The sequence below is a fragment of the Anser brachyrhynchus genome, assembly GCF_964034855.1.
Source record: "Anser brachyrhynchus genome assembly, chromosome: 26".
Taxonomy (NCBI): domain Eukaryota; kingdom Metazoa; phylum Chordata; class Aves; order Anseriformes; family Anatidae; genus Anser; species Anser brachyrhynchus.
The window spans coordinates 6,196,342-6,215,424 of record NC_137719.1 but is presented as its reverse complement, the minus strand read 5'-3'; positions in this window follow the sequence as shown (position 1 = coordinate 6,215,424).

The following is a 19,083-nucleotide window of genomic DNA, read 5'->3' as shown; positions in this document are numbered from 1 at the left end:
GAAGGCGACTTTGACTTGTGGTTCCGCACCCAGGGGGGAATTTCCTTACGGTAACTTCTCCGGCGTTGTTTTATGTGGGCCTTCAGGTGCCCGGGTGTGTTATGGCTGAGTGCAGTTGCACAAGTCTGATGGCAGCGCAGCGAGGAGTGGTCGGACCTCAGTGGCTGCCCTTTGCCAGGCAGCAGAAACCCTTGGGCGCCTCCAGGCCCCTTGTTTCTGCCTCCTGCTGCCCTCAGCTCCATCCCCACAGCCTGCACCGGCTGTGCCTGCAGCGGGCCGGGAGCTCCGTGAGGCTTTCGCAGCTCTCCCCCTGCTCCTTGCCAGCTTGTGCGTGTGACGCCCAGCCCAGAGCCCAGCACCTTATTTCTCATCCCAGCAAACCCCTCCTGAAGCCATGTCGGAGGTGTCCGGGGTCTGCCCCAGCCCCGTGTGATGTTCCCGGAGCAGTGGGTGAGCGATGGGCACGAGCGGGGCTTGCTCACCAGATTGCCCCAGGTCACTGCCTCCGCTTTACGCCCTCTTGAAGCCAGAGGTTGGAACGCTGTTCCCGCCCCTGGAGCTGGCGCTGGCAGGGCACGCTGTGGCTCTGCAGCTCCTCAGCCCCAATTTTCGTGTGCTCCAGGCTGGGCACTGCCTCCGAGAGCAGCTTCCAGCCAAGAGCTGGAGGGCGCGGGCTGTAGGAAACCGCGCGGTGTACAGTTTCTGGAGATCCTTTCTGCCGCTGTGTCAGCCCCGATTACATCAGTCAAGTCGCATTACGCGGCCGGCGGGCTCTAATGGGAAGTGACAGACGTGACGGGGCGCGGGCGGGCTCTGGAAGCGGCACCAAGGTCCCCGAGGACCGGTCCCCCTGCCCCTCTCACTGCTCCAGGCATGGTCCTGCCTCGGCAGCGCACATCCTGCTCGGCCGGGCACCGGGAGCCGGAGCAAAGGCTCAGCAGGGAGAGCACCGAGATGCCCAAGCTGGCTCAAAACCTTCGGATGCAAAATCCTGGGGGTTTGCTCCTCCCGGGGCTCGCCTTGCTCCCAAACCGTTGCGGAGAGGTTTCCCAAAGCGGCTGCGACCTCTCCTGAAGAAAGAAACCACCACAAAGCCTTCGGAGGGGATCTTCACTCGCTATCAGTCCTCCCCGACCTTCAAGGTCTGCGGTTATTGGCATTTTGTTCTGGCTGAGTCAATATTAACTTCTTAGGCCAATAGAGAATGAATAGAAAATAATAAGCAATGTACGGTTGATATCGATTTATGATTATTTGGGCCTTTTGCATGAGTTTCTCACATGCAAAGTAACTCTCAGCCTGCAAGGCTCACGCGTTTGTTAGCACCAAGAGACACGAATGGGGCTGAGGGAGAGATTTGCTGCAAGGTTAAAAATACCTTGTAAAGAATGTGAGGAGTGACTTACAGCGCTACCTGGCAGGGGCTCGTGACCACTTGGAGAGCTCTGGGATCATCTCGCAGGTCTTAAAACATGCTAAAAATGTTAAATCAAATGAACTTTGCCACTTCCCTCCGAGCGAGGCGTTCGGAAAGAGCTTGAAAACCAGCATCGAGTCAAACTCTCAGGTGGGGCGATCGTGTCTGTGCTGCGATTACGAACCGGCTCTGTACGGCATCAAAAAGAATCACAAGGAAAATCGCAGAAACAGCTGAGAGGCGTTTCTCATTTGAAAAAAAAAAGGAGCGGGAACAGAGAGGACGTTTTGGGTTGTGATGTGGCTTTGAGCAGCGTGGCCATTCGGCAGGGCTGCTCTGCCTGGGGCCGTGCATCGCCGCGTCCTGGTGCTGCCGCGGGGCTGCTCCTGCCGCTGAGCACCGCTTCTGAGCAGCGACCGCAGCCCGGGGCGGGCAGGGGGCACGCTGCAAGCCCCTCCTGGCTGCCCCAAAGGGGGTGCCCCTGCAAGCGGGGGGCTTCCCGCAGCGGGACCACGCTCGCCCTGTCCCCGTCGCCATCCCCGCGCCGCTTCGTGGGCAGCCCAGCAGCTCCGCGCTGGTGAGAGCTTTTCCCTCCTTTCTGCCTTCCCAGCCCCGCCGTCAGGATGTTTATAAAACTCGGAATCAATTTGAAGCCCGGAGACGTTCAGCCGGGGAAGCACAGTGCTGATAGGGTCAAAAGGCCCGCCGCCAATACGGATCACACAACCTGACGGATTAATTCGAGCTGTCAGAACCAATACGCTTAAAAGCACGCGCGGAGGCGCGGGGGCTGCTTCCCAAACCCGAGGGTCACATTTTGCCGAGCCCCACGGAGCAAAGTGGGGCCGTAGGACCCAAATCCCTGCCCCTGCATGGTCGGTGCTCAGCACCCCCAGCACCACGGCCGCGGGCTGGCGGCAGCAGCAGCAGCAGCGCTCCCCTTCCCGGCGTCCCCGCGCTCCCTTGCTGGCACGGAGGCAGATCTGAGAAGCTGCAGGAAGTACATTTGTTATTGGGAACGCTTTGATATTTCGCATGTGAAATGTCTGCATGCTGGAGAAGTTCAGGCATCTGGCAGGAAATTACCATGAATCCTGTTTCTCTTAACAGTCACACACACGCATGCCGCGGCTCTCCTTCCCTTTTCCCCCTTTTCCTTGCTCTCCCTGACTGCCGGCCTTCTCCTCTCCCCACCTCGGGGCCTGATCCAGCCCCGCAGAGCACCCCCAGCCCCGTCCCTCTGCTCCCACAGCACCCCTGGCAGCAGGGGACCCTTCCCCAGCTCCGACGGGGAGCGTGACAAAGGGCTTTTGGGCGGCACGCCGGGCTCTTTTATGCACTTCTACTTCTGAAGTGACTTCATGGAGAGAGTCCTCCATCTGGCCGAAAACTGGAGCCTCCCCACGGGGCTCCGTCCCTCGTGCCATGACACCGCTGCTTGGGCACGGGTGTCCCCGAGCTCAGCAGAGCACCCCGGGAGCGCTGGCTCCTTTTTCCTTGCTCGCTGCTCCCTGCACCAGGGCTGCGGGGGCTTTTTGTAGGGTTTGCCGCCCGGCGAGAGCACCCCAGGTATTGCAGTGAGCTCCTGGGTGCTGGCAGAGCTTGGCCACGGATCTGAGGCCGTGGGCACGCGGGCGGCGGCCGCGCCGCAGACACCGAGAGCGAGCCTCCGACGGGATTTTCGTGTTGCTTCCTGCTCGCTGCAGCCTCGCCGCGGAGTTATCGCTCCCATCAGGCTGCTGTCAGGCGGCTGCGTTCCGTATCACTCACCGCGAGCGCAGCCCTTGCCAAAAAAATTATGACTGTATTAAATGATTTTATTACAGTAAACTGCAGATTGCGCAGTGTAAACACAGGTGGTGCAACACACCTCGCTTTCAACTGCGTCCAGGCCAGCAGGAACAACGCACTGGAGCAGGATCTGGCCCCGGCCCCTCTGCTCCCCAGGCTTTCTTCCCAGCGTGGATTTTCCTCCTCCCCACCCGAGGGCAGCGAGGCACGGGGACCCCAGCCAGGACCCCCTTCAGCCCTTCTTTGGGCTGCATTTTGGGGCAGGCAATTTCTAACCCGGTTTTGGAAGGGCCGCGGGAGCCGTAGGGTCAGAGCAGAGCCCGGGATGCCTGCCCTTGGTAAAACCGGCAGGTCTGCATTTTGCACGAGGTTTTAATTTTTATCGTGTTTGCTCCAGTCTGGGAGGGAAACCTAATGGGAAGCGACTGCAGCACCGCACCACCGCGCCCTGCTTTGGGTCAGCTGAAATGCCAGGCCACGGAAAACCTGAAATATTCGGCACAGGGTCCCCCTGGGGCCAGCGGCAGGCGCGCTGGGGCTGCGTGGGGAGCACGCGTGGAGCAGGCGTGAGCGCCAGGGCCCGCAGAAGCACCGAGGCTGGGGCAGATCGTGCGGAGGGGAAGAGGAAAACCTCCGCCCGCTGCACGCGGAGCATTCCAGGGCGCGCTGCAGGGTGCGCTTTCCCAAGACCGTGCAAGCTGTGCAGCGAGGGAAAAATCCCAGCAGACCTTACGCAAAAGGTGCGGCGCGAGGGTGGTGGGAGCCCCGCGGCCGTGCCCGGGGAGGACGGGGACCGGTGGCACGGATCAGCCCTCGGTGCAGGAGCCCTCGGAGCAGGAGCAGGGCCCGTGCCAGGGCGGACGTGAACAGAGGCCCTTTGAGGATCGGCCGTCGCCTGCAGCCCCGCAGACGAAAATATCTGTGGGAAGGACAGCCCCGAATCTGCCTCCTCCCCGGTTTGGCTAAAGCGCTTTGGAGCACGGGCTGTCTTTTTCCCCTCTCCTTTTACTTTTACAGGTTTCATTTTGGCTTTGATTCCGGCAAGTTTACTGACAGATTACTTCATTTTAACTCTATGGCTTTCCTGTCTTGTGGGAGGCATATTTCTAAGTATCATATTTATCAAAAGGTCTGCGCAAAAACAAGGGCCAGAATTACTCTTTTGATGGTTCCCCCAATAACTACAACCGCAATAAATTTGTCAGGGACCTTTTGTGCCGGGGTCTGGAAGCGGGGTGCGGGCACGGTCGCCCCAATTTGGGGGCCGGTCCCCCCCCCCTCCCGCGGCAGCGGCACAGCTGGGCTCGCTGGCGGGGCCGCCCCTCCCGTCCCCGGGGGGACATATTTCCCCCTCCTACAACTTTAAATCAGAGCAGCATTTCAATAAATCACGGTGAACACTTATTTATTGGACATAGTTTTGGGGCTCTTAAAGCACGGAAAATAAATTTAATGGAGCGTTTGGAGCATTTCTCCAATCTTTTGAGGGATTACTTGGGGAATTTGTCAACGGAGCCAAGCACAGCAGCTTGATCCAGAGAGATGGGAAAGAAATTATGGGAGATACTCTACAAAGGCCCAGGTGTACCCTAAATCACATCAAAAAAGATTAATGTCAAAGGATTGCTTGCCAGCAGAGTTGATTGGCAGCGCTGCAGTTTATTTAATAAACTATCATTTTAGCCAGAGGGTGACTTTAATCTGAATTACATTTTCTTGTTTTGTCATACGCCATGCCAAGCGATTTATTGAATACTGTTGCATACTTCTTAACCTCAAACACTGAAAGAAAAAAGACGGAAACCTGGAGAGCCCCTGAAAAACCTTGAGACAGCAAACCCTGCTCTGCGCGCGGGGCCGCAGCTCTGCTCCTGCTTTCCTTGGGCTCGGCCGGGGAGATGCGGGAGCAGAGGCAGGAGCTGAACCCTGGACTGGGCTTTTTGTACTTTTCTGAGCCAGGCCACATGGTGCCAAAACCTCTGCCCGTTCCCTACCCCAGCCCTAGGCTGGGTTTCGAGGCTCTCCTGCCTTCCAGGATCCCTGAGGCTTGGCGTAAGTGTGGCGATGGACAGGGCACTGCAGCAGAAAGCAGCAGGGACAAAAGGCTTTTGCAAAAGGAGAGCAAAACAAAGAGGAAGAAGCGTCTGGGATCCCCTGCGCTTCCTTCAGCCCGTGCTGATCTCCCCAGGGAAGCTCCCAAAGGACCCTGCTCCGAGGCCCCCCCGGTGCCTTCCCGAGAGCCCCGCTGAGCGCTGGCGGAGCTCTCCCTTCCTCTCCTCCTCCTGAAGGATTTTGCAAAGATTTCTGAAACCTTGGAGGGATGCTGGAAGCGTCGCAGCAAGGGGACAGGAGCCCCCAGCGCCCCGTGCCGAGCCCCACCGGGCTGGCACCGCGGCACCTTGTGGACCCGTGCTGCGAGAGCTGGGGCCCGCTGACCCACGGGCCTCTTAAATAATGTGTTTGTGCAAACAGACAAAGAAATCCTAACTAATAATAATCCTCGTTCCAAGATTATGATTGAGTTTTTCCCCTGTTCTGCTTGATATTTCTGCCAAAGAAAGAAAAATCCTTGCTGAAGTCTAGCAGGAAATCCAATAAAATTTCTTCAAAAGATGGGTCTGACATTGAAAAATAGCAAAATTATAAAAGTAGGCCTCAGAAAAGAAAAGGGGAGAGTTATTATATCTGGCACCTACCGAGGGCCCAAAGCTCCCTCTCCAAATGAGCCATCACAGATTGAAAGTGTTTAGCTTCCCGTTGATTAAATATGGTGAAGGACCCGAGGCGTGCCAAGCCTTGGGGATCGAAAGTTTGTTTTCAGTCAGAATGTGTTTTCAGTCAATGGAAAAAATGGTCGGCCTGTGCCGGGGTATGTAACTGAGAAGCCTCAGGTTTGGAGTGAGTAATGACTGTGATGCAGAAATGCAGGAGGGTTGTTAATCATTCGACCCCAGCCCCCATAATTCAACTCAGCAACTCGTACGACTTTGGAAGTCTTTTTATTTTTTTCCCTGCTCTTTATATATATATATATAAACCATTTTCCCTACTTTTTTTTCTTCTTTTTTTTTTTTTCCTCGTATTATTCTTGCATCCCTTTTCCCCCAGGTGAGCGCAGCCCCGTGCCATGCCGGGCTGCGGCTGAGCCGTGCTGCTGGGGCTCCCGGCTCCTGCCCCGAGCCTCCCCTGCCTGTGGCGTGGGCCAGGAGGGGTCCACGGGCAGCAGAAGCCCCGCGGGACGGCGAGCACGGGCAGCACCAGCAGCCACGAGCCGACGGCCCCGGACGGAGACGATCCCGCCAGGGAGACCTGTTGGCAAAGGTTTGGTGGAAACGGCTCTCCTGGAGAGCGCCGCGGGAAACCGCACGTCCCTGCAGACAGAGGAGGCCATTGAAAATACCCCCCCATTTTTTTTTTTTTTTAAATTTTTTTGGCAGAAGAGGAGCCGTTCCTTCGCCAGGCTGTGCGCCCGGCAGGGTGGAGGCTGCAGCCCGTCCCCGCAGCGAGATGCATGGAGCGGGCGATGCTCAGCACCATCACCGGCACCCAGCGGGGACCAGCCCGGGGGAGCAACGTCCCCTTTCATAGGGAAAGTCGGGGCAGATGGGGAGGATCAAACACACCTCTGCGGCCCCGGGGTGAGCTCCAGGCTCAGCCCGAGTTCAGCGCCGGGTCAAGAGGTTGCTGCTGGGAGCAGCTGCGGGGACGGGGGTGGCTCTGGGGACAGGGGTGGCTCTGGGGACAGGGGGTGGCTCTTGGGATAGGGGGTGGCTGCAGGGATGTCCTGAATGGCCACAAAACCATACCTGGTGCACAAGGAGCCTGCATAAATCATCCCTACGGCCACAGCTCCCGGCTCCCTCCCCATCCCGCTCCATCCTCCCCATCCCTCCACATCCCTCTCATCTCTCTCCATCCCTCGGGTCCCAGCGTGGGCTTCTCCCCGTGCTCCTCCCCACCACCTCCCCACACCCCTCCATCCCTTTCTCACCCCCCCAAGAGATGCCTGACTTTATCCATTAACTTTGTTTGCCGGGCTGCTTCTCATTAGATAGCCAACAAATTCCAGGAAGACAGGACACCCACTGGGCCTAAATGAAATTAGAGAACAGAGCAGTGCTACAAGTGGTTTAATTCAAATTATAGTAAGGCATTATTGCCAACTGCAAGTGCTCAGAATCATGAGTCAGACCCCCACAAGGAACGAGACAGGCTTAAAAAAATCATGACTTGTTAAGTATATAATTAACTTTGGGGTTATTTTTATTTACCTTCCAGTTTTTAGCCTTCAGGAATCAAATTTTTGAGCTTGCCTGAATGAGCGTTGGAAACCGCTGAAAATTAAAGAGGGGGGAGAAGAAGAAGAAGGGAAGTCTCCCACATTCCCACGATGCCAGGGGCTGGGGATTGAACGCGACACCACGTGTCACAGGAGTGGCAATAGCATCTCCGGAACCGGGACCGCTGCGGAAATCAAAGCCCAGCGTGCTCCTCCGAGTCAGGAGCTGCGGGCAACTGCAAATATCGCCCGCAGAGGACCTCTGGAACAAGGCGCTGCTTTCTTCTCCAAAGCAAGCTCCCTGCTCCTGTGTCCTGGGCGCTGCACAAAGGGGCTTTGAGGGGAGCCCTGGTGAGCTGCCGGCCCCGTGCACGAGGTGAGGGACGAGCCGGGGAAGCAGGGGGAGGCTGCGGCATGGCAGGGACCTGCCCCCAGCCACCTGCAGAGATTTGCAGTGGGGAAAACAGCAGGAGGAGTTAAAAAAAAAACCAAACTCTTTTCAAGTATAGAAGTACTGCATCTTGCAGGAGAGGCAGGACCCCCAGGACCAGCCCCACCTAGCACTGCTGCCGTCAGCGAGCACTGTGCCAGCAGCAGCTTTTGCTCCTGGAGCTGTTTTCTTCTAGGGCATCATTTTTTATTTTTTCTTTTTTGCAGGGAAATGGATCTGCGCGGGACACCACGGAAAGGGCTGAGGCTGACGTAACATCATGAGACTCCTGGGAGCGTGCACGACGTTGGGCAGGAAGCGTCTGGGGAGGCTGAGCAGGGTCACTGGGTGACGCCAGCTGTGTCAAGGAAGCGTTGGGACACGGCTGGGCACTTTGCCGGGCAAGGGCCGAGTTTCTCCATGTGCCCAAGCTGCTCGCGCAGCCTCGGAGCAAGCGGAGCCTGGGGGAGCCGAACGGGCCAAGCCTCCCCTGCTCCCTGCCTCGGGTTGTGTCTTCGCCTGTTTCCGCTGAACAGATAGTACCCTGCTATCTTTCACTGAAACATCATGTCCAATTTATCCCTTGATTAAACCCATATTTTGCTTGGCTATATGTCAAATATAAGAAGGCCGCACTCAAGTGAACTAATCTTGGTTTACTTGCCAGTAGGTAATTTGATAGACAATTTGGCAGGCATCCACTCTAGAATTAAGCAAACCTGAGCAATAAAGATGTAGAAAAACAATCCTGAAAAGCCATAATGAGCCGTCTAGTTTCATTCAATAGCAACTTGTTCCTCTTTCGCTTCTGCTGCCACGCAGGACCCGGCGCCTGGCAGTGCCCGGGCGCAGGGGGCACCACTCGGCCCGAGCCCCGTGAGCAGCCCTGAGCCCGGTGCTCCTAACGCTGCCCTCAGGGTGGCTCCGGGCTTGGAAAGAGGAGCCCTGGCTCCGTATCTGCTTGCTGAAGAGGCGGCAGGAGGATCTGCTGAATCCAATCTCAGAAAGCGCTCCCACACCCACGTCCCTGCCCTGCTCCCGGGGGTGCCTCCGCCTGCAGCTGCACCGGGGTCGCGCCGTGCGTCCCGCCCCGCGGCCGGGCAGGAGGGATCCCCCCCGTGCTTTTTAGTGCCAGCAGGAAAAATTCCTTGACACCACTTTCCCCCCATCGGGTCCCCGATTTAGGGTGGCAGACCCCGGTCGGAGCAGCACCGGGAGCGCAGTTCTGGCTGTCACTGTGACGGGGGGGGTGCGGACAGGTTGTCGGCAGCACCCATGGGCGCACTCCTCGAGCAAATTCCACCAAGGGCTGTGATGCCTGCAGAAGGTCCCCGGAGGTGGCACGACCAGGGCTGCGTTTCGGTGCTGTGCTCCCGGGGCTATGGACAGAGCAAAGGGGCTGTCAAGCCGCCGCCGCGCTGCTCCATTCCTCATAATGCCATTATGTATTGCTGGTATTAATCATGCCGCTAGGTAAGCATTATGGCACTTTTATGGTAGCTTTGAAGCTAATCTGTCACTAATGCCTTCTGGATTATCATGATTTCTTACAGTTGTGATTCATTAACTCAGATGCCTAATAGAATTAGTATTAAACATCTTCCATAGATTTCTGCCTCAACATGTTGAGTTTTGAAAGCCTTTTCAATATTTCATTGTGTTGTATTAAATGGCATGTCAGGCACATTGTGTGGTCTCCTGCAGAACCTGGCGCAGGGAGAGCCGCTGGGGGCCGGGCCGGTGGCCGGGTCCCGGGACCTGGGCTGGAGCATTGCAGGGCCGGGGCCGGATCCTGCCTGGGGAGGCTGCGCAACATCACAGAGGGTTTCCAGACAAGCTCAGTGGCACAGCTGCTTGCTCCCAGGCACGCGAACCCGTCACCAGATAATGAAGCTGGTACAGAAGAGGTTAATCTGCTTTGAGGATAGAAAATGCAGTGCAGGTACTAAATATGATTGTGATCATTACTTGGCCCTGGAGGAATCCTTTCCCTAGACACTGCAGTGCCATTCCTAGTAGGACTATTATTCCTAATAATCAATATTAATTTTCAATGCATTCTCTGGGGCTCAGAATTATTTTCTTGTTTAGGATAAGATCTGGATCTTGAAGCAGCCTAAAAAGAGGTATTATTAGTATTAGTATTATTTGCATTATCACTATTATCTTGGGTTTAAAAAAAAAAAAACTTATTTAGATAGCCATCTCTCCCCAGCAGCAGGTTGTGCAGCTCACAGACCTTTATCCGCCTACCTCCATCTGCGTGTCGCGGGTAACAAAATTTTACAGTTATTATTATTAATAACTCAGGGCCGAGACCAGAACAACATTGCGTGAGGCTGTGCGTGTGTCCGTGGGGCCGGGCAAGGCAGCATGGTGCCGCCCGCTTGTTTTGGTGGTTTCCCTAAGCGGTGAGCCCCCAGCGAGCGGCTGCCTGGCTCTGCTGGGGCACCCGGCCCTAAAAATGAGCAGCCCGGGGACGGTGCCGGCAGCGGGCTCTGGGAAGAGCCTGAACTTTGGGATGCTCTTCTGAACCCGACGGCGAAACCTTCCCGGAGCGCGCCCGCCCTGACCCCAGGAACCCCGCGCGGAGGCCGTCAGGTAGGAAAACAGCGCGGGGGAACTTCAAAGCGGTAATTAGGAGCAGCTGTGCAAATTGACAAACCCAGGAGGAACGAGGAGCTGTACCTGTACCTGCCTGCTGCTCCTCCTGCCCTTGTGGGGGCTCGCGGAGCCCCCAAAATGCAGCCGGCACCGGTTTGCTTGGCACAGAGCAGCGGGGCCGGCGCTGTTTCCCCGCCGGTGTTAATAAAATTCCTCTTGCGGGGTTTGAGGAAGAAACGCTGCTTTTAGCGAGGCTCCTCTGGAAAAAAAGGTCAGCTTTGGGGCAGGCGTTTGACTGATAGCCCGCGAGCGGCGAGGGGGAGAGGGGTCGCTGGGAGGCTGTGAAAGGTGGCTTGTCCCGCTGCCAGAGTCAACGTGTGCCTGTGATTGAAGCCCACGTCCTACCCCGCTCCCGCTGCCATCCATCACGCCCGGCACCGACAGCCCCACAATTTGTAAGCGGCCCCGCTCCCCCTGCAGCGGCTCTGGGCGTCACGGGGGGGGGGACACGAGTTCGCAAACGAGGGGTGACGGGGAGCGAGCACCCCCCTGCACGGAGAGCCTTGCGCGGGAGAGGTGACACCAGCCCTGCACCGGGGTCCCACCGCCTCCGGTCCTGTCCCCCCCCTGCTTCCCGGAGAGAAGTCCCCTCCCCGGGAAGGGATGCGCCCCCCGCTCACAGCAGTGCTCTGCTCTGAGCATTTTTCTGTCAACATGATGGATTTCCCAACTGCGAGTGGCTTCTCAGAGAAACCCTCTGATTTTATTCTATTTATTTTGGTGTGCGAGTGAAATAACGTGCATGGTGAGGGGAAAAGCAAATCTTAAAACTTCTTCATTATCCGACCTGCATTAAAGCAGGCTTTTAAACCTCCTCAGTCTTGGTTACAGCAACAGTTTGCTTCTCTCCTGGATTTCTTCAACGAAACCCTGAAACTCCCCAAAGCAGAGCTTGGCCGGGGAGAATCCTCCGCCCCCCGCACCCCCAGGGAACATCGCCGCTGGGGCTGGGGCTCCAGCGTTTCTCCCCAGATTGGAAATGCCACTTTTCAGAGGAACCGTCCTGCTTTAAAAGGAGGAAAACCAGGCGGTTCCAGCGCTGGGATGAGGGCTGCTCACTGCAGCCTTTGTTTCGGGGAGTGAAAGAGGCGGTCACGGGACGGCAGTCAGCCGGCAGGACAAGGAGGGGGGCGCGAGGAGAAAACTTTAATTAGGGTAACTTGAAGGCGGGCTTTAACCGACAGCCGGCGGGAGGCCCGGTTTGATCTCCTTGTGGGACAGAGCGTGTGATTAATTGTGGCCTGTCGAGGGGACGGACACCTGCCCGTCACATGCCTGGGCTCCCGGCACGGGCTTTGATCTCGCAGGCTGCGTGGGAGGGTGCTGGGTGGGCACCTCGGTGTGCGCCCCCGCGCTGCTTTCTTGCCGGCTGCGGGGGGTCTGGGGGACAGGGGGGGGTGGCGAGGAGGGGTCTTGGCCTGGGGTCAGCCCGGGAGGAGTCAGGGGATCACGCCAAGGGTAAGGCCCGTCCCCGACCCAGGAGGTCTGTGCGCCTCATGGGAGAAGCAGCCGAGAGAGCAGAGGGGATGCTCAGACCCCAGCACTGCCGCAGAACCACCCTGGGAAGGTCCCCTCGGCCCCTGGACCTGCTCGTGGCCAGCCCAGGGCATGGCAGGGCTGATGCTGGGGCAGGCGAGGGGGGTGCCCTGCGTGGTGTCCCCCCCTTTCACCATCCCACTAACGCCCCGTGACCGCGTGCCGCCAGCCGGGCACGAGGAGGGGAGCACGGAGCCACCCAGGGCTGCTTGGGGAGCAGCCTCACGAGGTCTCCTCCATGGGGACGGGGTCCGGGTCACCCAGCCCTTCTCCAGCAGGGTTTTCACACCTGGGGAGCCGTGCAACGTGGGGGGAGCTGGGTCCGTGCCCTGCCCTGTGGGTGCTGTCCTGCAGGGAGCCTCTTGCAGCACCCTCCAGGCTCCGCTCGCCCGCCCGCGCTCCCCACGCGTTTTGGCCGTTGCATGGGCACGCGGGGTGATTGGCACGGGCACCTTTGCGCCTGGGCCCGGTCCCGGGTTTATTCTCAGCGCTGACGTTTGTGCCAAGCAGGCAGAGCACGCCATGCCTGCTGCCCGCAGCGGGAGTGGGTCCTGCGGGGCGAGAAAGAGGATCCCGACAGCTCCGGTTTCAGCCTGACCTTGAGAGCCCAGCGGGGAGGGGACCCCCTTGGGCTCCCCCCCCATTGCAGGGGGGCACCCGGCACGTCCCGGTTGGGGACAGGCAGCAAAGTGTTGTTGTCCTCGGCAGCTGGCTCTAAGGGGCGAAGGATGAGGGGACACGGCACTGCGATGGTGGGTAAAGCCGTGCCCATCGCCGCTGCCACAGCTTTGGGAACCTCCCCGAGCTGTTTTTTTCCCCCCTTGCTTTTCCTCCCGGCTTTGCACAGGGACAGGAAGGGCTCTGAGGATGTCCTGGGAGCTGGTTTGACTCCTACAAGCAGTGAACGTCCTGATTCTGGGGAGAGAAATGGCCTAACCGAGCTAGAGGCAAGTATGGGAAAGCCCTTCTCTGTTCTGCATGAATATAACAAAAACAAATTTCCAAAAGCCCCGGACAAGCCCAGTAAGTCTGTAATGTGGTGTCCTGTTTCCTAATCTCTTCAGTAAGGAAGCAGTGTGTTGAATTTAAAATATCCCTCTGGTAAATGCTAACTATTTAAAGAGTGCTAGGGTCTTAGAAATGCAAAACAAAGATTTGTTGATTAAAAACACATGGTTTGTTCTGGAGGCATGAGTAGCCAGAAAAATCAGTTCTGACAGTATTTTGGCTTTTTCAATCCCACAAGACATGATGGTGATTTATTATAGTGATGTCAGCTGTGGTTGAAAAAAGTTCCCTGTGTTGTCTTAATAAAAGAGCTTTACCTTGAAATCATTAAACTCTCAGCCTGTTTATTTGAAGCGATGACTGTGGATGTGAATGGTCCCCTCTAAATCACTCGGCCCTTCGCTGGAACATATGCCTGCACATGAGGTGCGGTGACAGCCTGGAGCTCGCCTCGCTAATGCGAGGCGTGTGATGGATGTGATTAGCGTGGCTTTGAAACCTGGGGGGGGGAGATAAGCGCGCGGGGCGGGGAGAGGAGCCCCCGCCTCACAAAGGGGATGGGAATCAGGGAGACAGCTCTCTCTGTCCTCCGCTGCCATCCGGGCAGACGTGCAAAGTTTACGCTGTTTTCCACCGAGGCAGGTGTGCGGCGCGGCGTCCCCGTGCGGCGCTTTGCCCCGCAGCGAGGCGAGGGAAAGGTGGCAGAGATGAACGTGCCCAGCGGCAGCGTCGCTGCTGTAAACGCCATTAAATTGCACACATCTTAGAGCAGAATGTCCAGCCGGGTGCCAAACCCAATGTCAGCCTCAAGGCTTTAGCGGGGGAGAGGAAAACGAACTTTTCCTTACCACACTTAATTTCGCCGTCGAGATATATAGGTGTCATATGCTGCGCGCAGGGTAGGGAGCGACGGAAGAAGTATAACAGAAATAACCTGCCAGGCTCGGCCCTCCATCCCTCATCCCGGTTATAAACTTAGCTGAGCTCAGCAAACCAGATTAGCGCAGGAGTGATTTACCTGGGCGCACCCGGTGGCGGCAAGCATTGAAAAAAGAAGCCCACATCCCATCACGAGACCTACCAAAGCAATGCCCTTGCTGCCTCGCCTTGCCAGCCTCTCCCGGCAGCAAATTGCAGGAGAACCTTGCAAAAATCAGGGTGTCTCCCATTTCGCAGCGGGGTGAGGGGCAGGAGCGCCTGCAGCCTGGCCCCAAGCCCTTCCTCGTGGCTCTGGCCGCAGGTCGGAGCCGAGCGATGTTTGCTTCTTGGGTAAACACCCGTAATCTCCCCAGCCAGAGTTTATCGCCGGGAAGCGAGTTAAATTCTTCTCGGATAATCCCCGCGTGCTGCGGTTTTCTGAGCACGGGATTTCAGGACGGCACGTGATAGAGGCGGGCGGCTGCGAGCGGGATCCGACCCGCGGGAGCTCCGTGCCCCAGCCCCGAGGAGATGCGGCCCATAAATCCCGCACGCCCCGCAGTTCCTGCATGAGGCTGCCGGGCCGAGCACGGGAGCAAAGCCTCTGCCTTTGGTCTTCATCGCAGCGGAGCCCTTGACGTGGGAGTTATATTAGAAATAATACAGATGTCGAAAAAAAAACCTCTGCGGGTTGTTTACACTGAAACCCCCGGTATATGGTGGACGGGAGAGCGCATAGCGCGAGCCGAACTCTGACCCTGCTGAAGTGCATGGGAATGTTACCAGAGACGAGACGCTTGGCAGATACTAACAGATCATATATTATCTGCCTTAGCTGGAAGAATTATATTTTTCCATCAGCATGATTATTTTTATTTGACTTTTAAGTTGAGCTGGAAGACAGCGTGGCTTACATCCATCATTGCTGCGGCTATTAGAAAATTAACCCAGCTTAATAAACTTTCTGCATGGCTTGCTTCTGCAGCTGTGTATCCAAAGGAAAACAAATATATTGACTGGTCCACTGTGGAACCACATCTCCGAATAAGACTTGCTGGAAGTGAGGAATGGCCTGGGATGGTCCCCGTGTGGCTGTGCTGGAAGAGGCTCGTGCAGAGCTGAGGGTTTCTTCCCAAAATTCACGTCTCTTCTCTGCCGTGTGCCCGCCCTGCGTGTTACTGAGCCGGTGCCGGGGCTGGGCGCAGGAGCCTCTCCTCTCGGTGCTGAGCACAGAAGACAGGGGGGAGCCAGGAGCCTGCTGCAGATGGGATTCGAGAGGGAAGAGCCAACGCTCGTCTCTGAACGGAGATGGGAAGTTCCATCAGTCTGCTGCAGGCCGGCACAATGCGCTGGGTGCTCACGCCTTGCGTCTCCCCCGGGAGACGCAATAAGAGGGAATTCAGCTGTGTGTCATACCAGTTCCTTCCTTGCTGTGTCGGGCTGCTTTTCTAACCTCTTCTTCGAGCAGCAGCCCCATTTTGTACTCGCTGCTCCAGAAAAATGTATTTAGCGCTGGGTCTGAGCGCCTGGGGCTGTGGGGACGGGGATGGGGACGGGTTTGGGATGTCCTCTCCTGCAGGCAGCGCTGCGGGGCCGGGGCTCTGCTGCTGGACCTGCGCTGAGCATCGCAGGACGCGGGTGGGAGAGCCTCGAGAGGGGCCTTGGCTTTGTGGACGGGGACCGGGCAGGAGGAGGCAGCACCTCCAGCGTGTCCCAGGCTTCTGGAGCACCGGAGAACTGGCCACAGAGAGAGCAGAAGACAAAAACAGAGAGGTCTGGAGGGGCAGAGCATCACACACCGATCGTCCTCGTGGAGTCACAGCCGTGCCGGGGTCCCTGGGCACCAAAACCCCCCGGGTCCGGGCGCACAGCGGCGTGCGGGAGCGGGGGGGGGGTCCTTCCCCCCCTCTCGCGTCTACAAGCAAATTAAAAATTAAATAAATAAACTTGCTAGTTTACAAATAGAACTGTTACTTGTTACTCACAGTATTAACAGTCTCCTTTTATATTTTTTTTTTCGTTTTTTTTCAAGGCTGTGAAAGACGTTTGTTTCAGTTGCCAACATCTCTACAGAACTAATGTGGGTGGATTGTGACAGATATAATTTCTCCATCCTACAGTTTCATCAACTTGAGTTCTGTTAAACTATACCCGCTGGGCTTAGCTCCTTTTAAAGTTTCCGCTTTGACAGGTAGATTTATTAGTCTTGAAATTTGTACAAATCAGATGTCACTCGTGGCAACTTGTCAAAATGTCAGTCTGGTGAGGGAGGCATGAAAGGATTTTCTGGAGAGAGACGGGAGGCAGGCTTTAAAGAGCTCGAGCAGAGCAGAAGAAAGGAGCTGGGAGGGATTGCAGCCTTCTTGATCCTGGGGGTTTTACTTTATTAAATATCTAGCGCCATACAGTGGGAGATGCTGTTGGATCCTGCCCGCCAAGACATCAAGGCTGTCAACATCCACTGATGGCTCCTATCTCGCAGCCAGCCGAGTTCCGCAGCTTGTTATGTATATTTAGGGCAAGGCTGAGGCATGGGGAGGGGAAAGTTCGGCTCATTTTTTTTCAGGCTGTTATGTTTGCAATGTTCCATTACAGCCCTGGCAGCCTGAGCACGGAGCCGTGGCGCGTGCTCTGCAGGGCAAAGCTCGAGCCAGGGAAATGGGAAAGGGGCGAGAGGAGCGGGGAAGCTCTGAAAGCCACTGCAGGAGGTGATGGCTGCAGGGCTCAACCTGTCTGGACAGGATTCCCATCCCAATCCCATCCCATCCCATCCCATCCCATCCCATCCCATCCCATCCCATCCCATCCCATCCCATCCCATCCCCATTTCAAACCCATCCCATCCCCATTTCAAACCCATCCCATCCCCATCCCAAACCCATCCCCATCCCAACCCATCCCATCCCCATCCCCACCCCCATGCCATCCCATCCCATCCCCATTTCAAACCCATCCCATCCCATCCCCATCCCCATCCCCATCCCCATCCCCATCCCATCCCATCCCCATCCCCATCCCCATCCCCATCCCCATCCCCATCCCATCCCCATCTCATCCCCATCCCCATCCCATCCCATCCCATCCCATCCCATCCCATCCCATCCCATCCCATCCCATCCCATCCCATCCCATCCCATCCCATCCCATCCCATCCCATCCCATCCCATCCCCATTTCAAACCCATCCCATCCCCATCCCCATCCCATCCCCATCCCCATCCCCATCCCCATCCCCATCCCCATCCCCATCCCCATCCCCATCCCCATCCCATCCCCATCCCCATCCCATCCCATCCCATCCCCATCCCCTCCCATCCCATCCCAGAACCCCTGGAGCTGGGGCAGCCGGGTCTGCACAGGCAGCGCCACAGCAGAGCCCTCACATCTGCGTGCACAGACACACACAGGGCTAATTGGCCGTGGGAAGCTGTAATTAAAAACACTGACCGGCGCTCTTGCTGATGAAGGCAGGAGCAGGTCAGAAGCGCTCCCATAAGAAGCCCGCGTGCTGCAAGGGGCTGGGACACAGCAGCCTTCTCCCCAAACACACGGACCAAATAATTTTGACGCTGAAGTTTTTCCATGGAATAAATTTAGGGTTGTTGAAGCGAAAAACTTAAAAAGAAAAAAAAAAAAAAGTATTTTAGAAAAGCAATTAAAAAAACATTATTTTGATTGCCTTTTCCAAGAAGATCAGGAAAATCTCCACCAAAATCAACATTTTTACATGAATATTTACATTTTGTCTGAAAAATCTGTTTTGGCTGAAAAGACACTTGTTGAAAGTTGCGTGACGGGCGATGTCACCTCCCTGGCGACGTGGGCACCGCCTGGGCCGTGGCCACGCATCACCAGCAGCCCCCGCAGGGCCATGGGAAGAAGGGGCCCGCAGTTCCCCGCTATGGCTCCCGACACAGAAAGGGGCAGCACAAATCCTGCCCTGGCTGCCGAGCGGGACTGCCCGTGCCCCTCCGGAGCTGCCAGAAGCTGCCGTGATGGATCAGGGAATTTTAGGGCATCCTGCCTGCCGCAGCAGTTGCATAGCACCGGGGCTCGATGCACGATGGAGAGATGCTTCCCAAAAACGAGGTCTGGTTAGGAAAGGGCCCCCCCATCTCCAGGACCCCAGGGAAGCTGCGATCCCTGCCCCAGATGGGGAGATTTCCAGCGTGGCTGACCTCGGGAATCCACTCGGTGATCCAGAGCGGGGCGCTTCACCTTGGGTTCATCCATCCCAACCTTCCCGTCTTGCTCTTCGCCTGCCCAATGGAACTGTGAAATTACATAAAACTGAAAACTGGGATTTTTTCCTTTTTTTATTTTTTTATTTTTTATTTTTTTTTCAGTTCCCAACCAGAAAACTGGGGTTTGTGACAGGGCGAGGCCACGGCAAGGCGGGATTGAAGCTGAGAGGCTTTGCTTAATTAATCGGCACCTAAACGCCTCGCTTCCTCCAGCACCGCAGCGATCCGCTCTTGAAAGGAGGAGAGGGGGAAAACCCACTTCAGACGGGAAGGTTTTCTTGAAAAGCAATCACTTGGTGTCACATCCCGAGCTGCTTTCCTTTCATGTGGCAAGCGGATGATGGCAGCTTGCTCCCCCTGCTCCGCATCAGGTGCGGGGGCCCCGCGCCGCTCGTGGGGGCAATGTCAGCGGGGCGGGAATGGAACAAGGGGGCAGGAGGGGGAAAAAGGGTGGGATTTTGTGCCCGAGGGGGACCCAGGCTTCCCCACGTGCTGCGGGGCGATGCCGGCGCAGGCGGCACGGAAAGGGAGAGAGCAGGAGACGGAGAGGGAAGAGGAGAGGAGAAAAATGCCTGGCATGAGTTCAGAAAGCTCTCCAGCTCACACATCTGGTTCTTATATTTCAAAGTTAATTAGTCATATTGAGGCTGTCTGAAGATAAATTTATCATCCAGAAAAAACACAAACAGTTTGAAAAATGAAAGGAAGTGAGGTGACACGGCTTGACGTTTAAATAAATCATTTTAACATGATTAAAAAACTTGTCCTCCCTGACACCCGGCGCTGGATACTTTGCA